The 9,195-nt window shown below is 60.8% G+C and overlaps 2 long non-coding RNA genes across 2 annotated transcripts; one reads left to right on the top strand and one right to left on the bottom strand.

Moving 5' to 3' along the window:
- Positions 1 to 1,638: 1,638 nt before the first annotated feature.
- On the bottom strand, positions 1,639 to 3,881 carry LOC131818498 (uncharacterized). Its single transcript, XR_009348847.1, has 2 exons — positions 3,811 to 3,881; positions 1,639 to 3,091 (listed from the first exon to the last, which is right to left on the bottom strand). It is a non-coding gene; the product is annotated as an uncharacterized LOC131818498 (long non-coding RNA).
- An 836-nt stretch (positions 3,882 to 4,717) lies between these two features.
- Positions 4,718 to 8,899, top strand: LOC131818499 (uncharacterized). Its single transcript, XR_009348848.1, has 3 exons — positions 4,718 to 6,258; positions 6,530 to 6,584; positions 7,679 to 8,899. It is a non-coding gene; the product is annotated as an uncharacterized LOC131818499 (long non-coding RNA).
- The last annotated feature ends 296 nt before the right edge of the window (positions 8,900 to 9,195 follow it).

Genomic DNA, 9,195 nt, shown 5'->3' with positions numbered 1-9,195 from the left:
GGGCTGGATTCCTGCAGGAACCTTTGCCTCTCTCTGATGCTCTCCTTCCTTATGGACTGGAGGGAAAAGTGCAGAGCACACGAATGGTCTGAACCGTTTCCAGAAGGATCACACTCGCTGGCGGGTGATCCTTTCACGTTTCCACCACATGGGACGCCATGTGGTCCCCCCTCCGGCCATGGCCTTTTTGGGGGAGATCAGGAGGGGGGCTCAGAGACCACGCACATTTCAACATGGCGAATTCGACTCCGGCAAGGGAAGGGCCAAGGACCTCCTGGCCTCCCACGGCCGCCTCTTTATTCTTTGGAATGACGCTGGAGTCTGCCTGGCCGTGTTTCTGCTCTCTGGTGCTGTGGGCTGGTTGGCGCTAGCCCTGGTCAGAAAGAGAACAGAAAAATCCTCGGGGAAAGTACAGGATGTGACAAAAAATATGAGCTGGTGAATCAGGGGTGGGCTGGTCTCCGCTGTGTCAAAGTGAAAGAGTCCTAGAAGGTTGTGGGCAGGAAATGGCATGGCTGAGTCACTGGAGAGGACCTCACTCGGTGAGTCAGGGGCCACGGACAGATACACCTTGGGGCATGGACATACACAACACCCTGGAGACCATTATAGCCGGGCTAAGAGAAAAGAGGACTGGCAAGCCTGTGGACGTTCCTCCTGTGGGAACCGTCCCGAACTTCAGGCTTTTCAGGGAAAACAGGATCTTGAGGGGCAGTCTGGGGTGGGCTCCCGGGGAGCCGACCCGGGGGCGTGAGGCCGTGTGGGAAGGAGTGTAATGCGGAAGTTCTCAGGGAGGATGGGGGGAGGAGGGCGGGGGCGCGAGACAGGAGGGGAGCCCGGTGAGGGGGAGGCCCACACAAGCCTCCGCCGCCAGCCGCGTGCGCACACCGGGGGCGGGAGGTCGGAGGGCACTGGGGTGTGCGGGGGCCGGCTCGCCGGGGACAGTCACTGCAGGCCCTGAGCTCGCCGGCTCCGAGTGGAGTGACGGCTGTGCGCTGAGCTTGACCTCAAACGTGGGAGTCTTTACACCATGGAAATGGGCAATTGGTACAATTCAGGGCTTTTTTTTTTTTCCCCCCAAGCCTGTTGTTGCCATCTCCCAGCCCGGCGGGGCCCGACACGGTCCGCACGGAGCACACTCCTGGTATTCCCCATGCGTCACGCGCTGCTCTGGGCATGTTTACACCGTAGCTCCTTTGACCCCCACGGTGACCGCTGGGGAGGGGACTGTTTCCGCCCCCGTTCAGAAACGAGGCCTTGAGATGCTGGGGCATCTCGGGCGGTAGGTCAGTCAGTCGGGGCAGACCGAGCCTGCACCCTTGTACGTGCAGAATTCAACGGCTGCCGGCGTGAGCCACATGCGAGACACTGTCCCCGGAGGTGAGAAGGCGCACTTGACGTGTCATTCATTCTAACGCTACTTACAGCCGCAGAGTACTGGAAATCACGAAATGCCCACCCGTAGGAGATCAGGTGGAGTCACTAACCCAGGGGGCATCCGCACGGTGCCGCGGTCAAGAGGAGAACAGCTGGGGGGGGCCTCATGCGGGCGGCGGCCGGGGCGAGGGGGGGTCACCCAAGTTTAAGAAAGTACGGTACACTGTATTCCACAGAGAACATGTACTATGCACAAGTATATATATTTTTAAAAGATTTTATTTATTTATTTATCAGATGGAGAGAGAGCGGGAGACAGAGCACAAGCAGGGGAGTGAGAGAGGGAGAAGCAGGCCTCCTGCTGAGCAGGGAGCCCGGGACCAGGGCCGGAGCTGAAGGCAGACGATTGACCCGCTGAGCCCCCCAGGTGCCCCGCATCTGTGCGGTTCTGATACACATATATGCACACAGGCACATGTATGTCCGTGTACGCACGCACGTATGCACATTATTATATATGTATTATCCCTCCCCAATATAGGAAGGGAAGACCAGAAATCATTCAGGAGACTGAGTCCCTGCAGGGTGTGGGAATGAGGGAGGGATTAGGGATGGAGTGAACCGTCCAAGTGTACATTTTTTGAATCGTTTTGATTTTTGGAACTAAGTTAATGTTCATGTTTTACTCTTCAAAACTGTAAATCCACAGGACGGGGCAAGCGTCTGCGAGGGAGCACGTCCGCTCACGTGGGTCCCTCTTCGGCCGGGCCGTCTTCCCACTCTGCGTACAGAGGTTCCCGGGTCCGGATCTGTGTGGAGGAAGCCTCGTCGCAGAGCCGGGGACACGCTCCCTGGTGGATGACGGCCCCGTGATGGACGTGGCGATGGACAGACGCCACGGGAGAGGTTGGCCATGAGCTCCTGGGATTGCCCTGTGCCAAGGGAAAGTTCCCACCGCTTAGATTCGGGGTGCTTGGTAACGCCAGGAAACCGCCCCAAACCAAGGGCATCGAGAGAAGGTTTTCCAGGTTGTAGAAGACAGCTCCGAGGGGAAGGGGACCCCCGGCAGCTGTGATCCTCTCGCGAAGAGCCTGGTTGTGACCCCCCCCCCCCCCCCAAACAGGGGCAGGAGGCTATGATGATGGGCTCTAGGTAGAGACGTGGGATTCAACTTTTCCCAGTCCGGGATTACTGTCCCCATCTTGTGCCAGACCTTCTCTCGTGGGGCCGAGGACGCTGCGGACGGGGCCAACAAGCCAGCAGATAAGAGAATGTGAAACCAGACTGAGCTGCTCTCCCGCTCTCAGCCGCCCTGCCGGGCTGTGGATTTCATGAGAACAGGCTCTCTCTGGAGGTTTGTGCTAATTCCTTCTCCCCGCTGGGCTGGGAATGCCATCAAACAGCCGCACTGGCGTGGTCCAGGGCGTGTGCCTCTATCCCGACAGCCACCGGAAAGCAGGCACGTCCGTGGACACGGGGTGGGGGGCACATCTTGTGGAGTCCCAGCTCCGTTGGTAAAGAGGGCGGCACGGCTCGGTTTTCTGGCTCATTCCTGGGACCGGTTCTGATCTCACATTCCTGGGTCACGTGGGTCACCTCATCCAACGTAGAGGAAGGGGGCCGTGTAGGGCAGACAAGAGCCCTGCATTCCTATCCTGCTGTCTTCATGTCCAAGCTGTGTGACCGTGGACAGATCACTTTCCTTCTCTGAACCCTGGACGATGAAATGAAAACACTGACTCCGGCGTGGCCAGCCGTGAAGTACGCAGCCCTGTTGTGCCGAGGAGGCCCCAGAGCCCAAGGCCCCACCCATGGTCACACAGTTAGTGGAGCCAGGCGGGTCCGCACCCCGATACCCACTGGCCTCCCTTATCCAGCCGGGCGGCTGGAGCTCTCCCCTCCCCCTCTTCCGTTGTTTGGAGTCTGTAAACCCGCTAATCCCCCACCACGTGTCGTTCCCAGACAGTTAACGGGTCTTGCTTCAGAGCTCAAGCCAGAGGGTTGGCTCCCCCCTCCGTTCACTTAATGTCCAAATTTCTGATTTACTAGGAGAAGTCCAGCACACCCCTCCACGGCCCGGATAACCAGAGCTGGTGTATAAGCCTCCGGAGGCAAAAGGTCTCAGAATGCACTTTTAGGTGGAAGGAGAGGGGATCTTTGTCTCCTGGGGAGGCCTCGGGGAGCTGGTCCCTGCTATGAGTCTAGCACTTAGGGTGCCACTAAGCTTTGTTGGATATACCTGGAATTCCAAACCCAGGACAGAGCCAAGGACAGGCACCCAACAGCCGGCCCAAGGTGCTGGCGGGGAACAACGGGGCCTCTTCAAGTCAAGCAAACAGCTTATCTTTGAGTCTTAACCTTCAGCGGGGACTGGACGTCTGGGAGAGAGGTCAGGTGACCCCACCCCCCACCAGAAGTCTGATTTGTTGTTACCATGGCAGACAATGGATGCTCCAACCCCGGGGTCCTGTCTGGGCTCTGCAGGGCGTCCGCCTCAATCCCACAGCTGTCGTGCATTAGGAGGAGGCTGCGCCCACCGGCAACGGCACCCGACGCCATCAGGCTCGGCCCCCGGGATGACTTGGGCCTCTCTGTCGCTCTCGGAGTCTCCGCATCCTCATCTGGGAAATGGGCGAGCCCAGGCCCCGGCACTCCACTATCACAACCAGAACTTTCTGAAAGAAAAGCTTCCATCAGGGGCACCTGGTGCGACTAGGGACCACCTCCAGCAAATCAGGGCTGTTTGGGGAGGGAGCACCCAGGACACACTCCAGGAACGTCACCTCCGGCTCGACCCTCCTGTGCCCACTTATGGTCCTCCTGGACACCTCACAGCTACCTAGCAGCTTTGCGGTGACGAGGGGGACTCAGAGGGAAGACAGCTGCTCTTTCTGGAAGCAAAGCTCCGCCAACCCTGGAATGTAGAAATCTCCCATCTCATTTCTGCGTCGCAGACGTGGTGCTGGACGCTCCCTCTTGGGGGGAGTGGAGGGACGCTGGCTGTTTCAGAGGCGTCCTTGGGCCGCTGCGCCCGCCGGGGCCAGTGCAGCCCCATCCTCCTTCAGGCTCACGCGTGAGGCTCTCTCCACCATCTTTGAAACCACCCGTCCTTTTCAGGAAAAAGAAAATTAAAAAAAAAAAAAAAAAAAAAAAGGAAGAAAGAAAAACGAAAAACGCGGTAGTCTGACATTCCAAGAAACCCCAGAAGGAGGAATGCAGAAAATCAAACGAGCTGGTCCCCGCCCAGGGGCCACTCCAGGGAGACGGAGGGTTGCAGCGCTAGCGGCCGGCCCTCCGATGCTGACATTTTCCTGCATGTACTTAGGTCCGGTTTGTGTTGCTTTCTGTCTCCACAACAATTACCGAGATTTATTTTTTATTGCTCTGCTTAACTCTGCCAGGACCACACTTCCTTTTTCTTCTTAAAGGAACAGCCGGAGGAGCAGAGGGGCCGAGGAAGCGAGCACTTTTGGTCACAAACATGAAAAGACACAAGGCTGCTCATCTCCTCCGGCGTCTGCTCTCCTCGGCCGACGCACGGGCTCACCGGGAGACGCGGCCGCAGCGCCCAGGCGGGGCAGCCTTGTTAAACTTGTCCTTCCCCAGGGGTTCTGCAGGGCGCTGCTGGGGGCCTGGAAGCTCTGTGCTCTCAGCAGCAGGCGCCCGGATTGCTGGTGTAGTGATGGGCATGGAGTCAGGGTGCCTCTTTCTCAGAGTTGATGTGGTTTTCCTAGATGACTGTTCAGAATGGAAGGGCCCTTTTGGGGAATCTAGGTGGTCCAGGATGGGCTTGCCCGTGTCCTTCCTGGGAAGCCCTTTCCTATGGAGGCCAAGGGCCCTGGGGTCACTACCCGGAGATGCAGGGTCTTTAACCAGCGAGGCGACAGCCGTGTCATGACCAGGATGTCGTTCCTGGTCCTCCAGGTCCAGGCCGTGTGGCCCCAGAGGGTTCCTCATCATCTCTGGGGCCCAGTCACATTCTTGGAAAGCATCAGCCTCCCTGGGCTGTCGTGAGGGTCCCCCGAGACCAGGGACAGGGAGGGGCGTGCGCGCCTGGCAGCCCTCCCCACGGCCGGCTGGAAAACGGCCCCAACTTCAGATGAGAGATGCCCCTGGATTCCCCGGGTGGGGCCACTGTAGTCACAGGGTCCTTACCAGCAGACATAGGGCCTCAGAGAGAAGTGACGCGGGGCCACTGGCCGCCCCCACAGGCTGCTGGACACAGGGCCAAGGAACACATACTCCCCGGGACTCTAGAAGGAAGCGCTCTGCCGACACCTTGACTTGAGCCGTCGGACTTCCTGCCCCAGACGGAGAGAGTAAGTGCGCGTTGTTCGAAGGCTCGAGGTCGTGGCCGCTTGGTGGAGCAGCCACAGGAGGTGGGTACAGTGTCCGGAGCCGCCATCCCCACCAGCAGGGGAAGCGAGCAGAGAATGCCACGCCGCGCCCCTCCCCGCACTGTCCCCCCAAGGTCCCTGTTGGCCTCCAGCGCCCTGAGGCCGTCATTCGCTCATTCCTTCTCCGCGCTGACCCCTCAGGCTCCCCCGCCTCAGGTCTGCGCCCAACCCAGCAGCTGAAGTCGCCCTTGAAAAGCAGGTCGGGTCACAGCCCCTATGCCTGAACCCGCGCCGTCCTCTGACCCCGCTCCGGCCCCAGAACCCGGCACCCCTGTCACTTGCCGCTCACCTCCCCCGCCAGTTTCTGGTACTTAGTAAGTGCTCAGAAAACTCTCTAGCGCCCAAGGACAGGGAGTGTCGTCTATGCAGTTCGAGGCCGCAGTCCCAGCCCTCACAGCAGCACCCGGCTTACCGGAGGGTCCGCAGATACCCGGCCGGCGGGCGACCCGTGGCCCTCGGCTCTGCCTCCCAGGGGCCTGCAAGGGTCAATGATGGGCTTCTGAAGCAGAGGGGGCCACGGGCTGCTCTGGGGTCTCTCCACAGCCTCACAAATACACGTCTGTGCGAATCAGAACGTGTTTGATGTGGCGGGGGGGGGGGGTCAAGAGGCCATCAACCAGCCGCCCCTCGCTTTCCCCAGACCAGACCGCTAAAATATTGCCTGCCCAGGTGGGGCCCTGGGCTGGTTGTCTTGACGGCGTGGACTAGGGCAGGGTCTGCACACCGAGGGCTGAGGGTCACCATCTTCCCCTCAGGGCCTCGGGACCTGCAGCCTCTTGTGCAAGAAGATAACCCCATCGTGTCCTGGCGGTATGTGCCCACAGCCCGACGAGCCCCCAGTTCCAGGCTATGTGTCAGGGGGCTGCGACCTGGGGTTTCCCGTGCGCACCCCGCCCTGTTCCTGCCAGAAATCAAGGTCAGGGGAGGAGGCCCCGTCAGGGTGACTCCGGTTGGGGCGTCCCTACGCACCCTCCTGGGCACACACACCTGGCTAGCACAAGGAGGCCTGGGCCCTAGGCAACCTCGCTGGAGAGGCCGGCCCCAGGACACGTGGCTTCCCCCCAGGAGCACGTGTACCTGGGACTGTGGGTGGACAGCCCAGCTTCCACCCAGGGCCATCAGCTTCCCCGGCACCAAACAGGCAAGATTTCCTCCAGACAGGACCTTTGGCCACTGTGAGAACGGCGCCAGGCCAGGGGGCTTCTGATCCGCGGCTTCGGGCACATTCTGAGATTCGGCGGAGCTGGACGTCAACGTGTGAACTCCGAGTGGACGACAGAAGTCCACAGCCCTCCCTGCGAGGCCCACGCCTCCGTCCCAGCTGTCCCCGGGCTCCTTCCACTCCCCAGAAGGATTTTCTGAATTTTCCAAGACTTTCCTGCACTCCTCTTTCTTTGCGGGAAGTGTGCCGGCCGCAGAAGCCGGGAGCGGGGGTGCTAGCTACGCCGCTGTGTCCCCGCGCCCCCCAGACCGAGCCTGGTGGGTGGTGGAGGCTCGGGGTTTGCTGAGTGACTGAACGCGGGGCCTGCCTCCTGCACCCCCATCCGACTTCGTGGCCGTCCCCGGCCGGGATGTGGCGGTGGCTGTGGCGGGCAAGGCCAGGCCCGGGGCGAGCACTCAGTTCGTGCTTGGGAGTTAGAGTCACTCTCTGATCCAGCGGTGAAGTTTCCTGTGAGTCAGTCAGTCGCTGCCGCTAACGAAGGAGGCGCGATCCCGGGGGAGCAGACGTCTCATCCATGCGGAGTATCCTTGAGTTTTTAAAAAGTGTCTCTTTTAAAGGAAGACGTCCCCAGGGGCTCCCGGCTCTCCACGAAGGCCGACTTCCCACTCTCTCAAGTAGCTCATTTTGGCCCTGAGACAAGAGTCAGTTGGTAGTTTTCAATAAATAACGTTTTGTGTTGCAGGAGTCAGCGTTGGAAATCTTCACAGAAGTGGAAGGAATTAGGGGAAATCATCCGTCAGCCCCGGACACGCAGGCTGTGGACACGCCGTCGCACTTCCTCCTGCTCCTGCTTTCTGTGTGCATCTGTACATGGTGACAAACAAATTTCAGTGCAACTGGGCTGCTGCTTCAATGAGACAGAAATCCATCTTGAAAGCATCCTACAGTTTCCACACGCGTGGAGGCCCCCAGGCACGTCCACCCGCCAGCGAGGGGCGGGGAGCAGCCGCGGGGCCTGGTCTGGGGCGGCAGGGGCTCTGGCCTAGCTGGTGCCGGGAGCCCGCGACCCGGATGCCCACACGGGGGACACGGCTGGGACGGGCGTGCACCTGCCGAGAAGCCCGTCTCTCGGCCTGGCCCTGTCCCCTGGGGCATGGTGGGAAAGCAGGGGCCTGCACCCGACCCCCAGCCCCAGGAGTGGCTCCAGGCCGGCGGGCATTGGGACGAGGCCGTGGGTGTTTTGGGGAGAAATGATGCACCCCGACGGCTGGAGGCGCGGGGCCGATTCAGGCCTTGTGGTAGCCGCTGATGTCATTTCAGAGAAGGAGCTAAGAAAGCTGTTTTGTTTTTCAGACTGTGTCTCTGAAATTGTCTTCTTCTTTTTTTTAAATCTGATTTTATCCCAGAGTGGATGTTCCAAACCCCAAACCTCTAATCCAGGCTTGCTTGAAGGCCCCTGCCCTGGCCGGCGCTGGCGCCGGGTGCAGGGTGCCGGCGGGGAGGCCAGAGGTCACCCGGTTCAGCCCGCCACAGAGCTGGGGCCGGCAGGGGGAGCCCCCCAGGGAGACCCTCCCCTGCTGCCGGGCTGTTGGGGGGCCTGGGGTGGGGACGGCTGGGGAGGCCAGAGAGAAGGGCCAGCCAGGAGGCATTTGTGGAGGGGCACGCGTCTTCCAGAAGGCAGCTGTCGGTATCCAAGAATGCCACAGAGCGCCTTCCAGAATTCTCTCTTCCGGGTGTGTGGGGGAGGCTCACCGTTGGCTGACATGCTGGGAACGTTGGGACGGCTACGTCTGGGCTGGCACTCCCTGCCCCGCACGAGCGGGGGAGCGGGAGGGGAGAGGCGCAGGGAAGCCCCGCCTGCAGGCCATGGGGGCGGGAGGGGTAACCGGAGGCCTCCTTCCGGCCAGAGAGCCCCCAGGGACCCTCTTCCTGTCCTCCCGTCGGCCCTGCGGAAAGGGACTGAGACTCCCCTTCCAGCACGTTTCTGATGCCTTCAAGTCCCGGAATGGGGGCGCGGCTGTCTGGTGGACGGGGGGAGTGTGGTTGGCCACTAATTGCTAGGTCAAAAGAATGCCGGGTTGCCAGTGAGCGAGGCCCTACTGTGTGGCCAAGTTCAGCGTGGGAGGCTTTCTCCGGGCCACCTCGGTAAGTCCTCCCGGCAGTGCTGTGGGGTGACTCATTCTCTGGATGGAAAGACGGACGCTTTCGGAGGTGAGGCCAGCTGGCTGGCAGTGACGGGGCCGCAGCGCAAGCCCGGGG

The sequence above is a fragment of the Mustela lutreola genome, chromosome 16 (assembly GCF_030435805.1).
Source record: "Mustela lutreola isolate mMusLut2 chromosome 16, mMusLut2.pri, whole genome shotgun sequence".
Lineage (NCBI taxonomy): Eukaryota > Metazoa > Chordata > Mammalia > Carnivora > Mustelidae > Mustela > Mustela lutreola.
The sequence above is the reverse complement of the archived record's forward strand: the minus strand, read 5'-3'. Positions and strand labels throughout refer to the sequence as shown.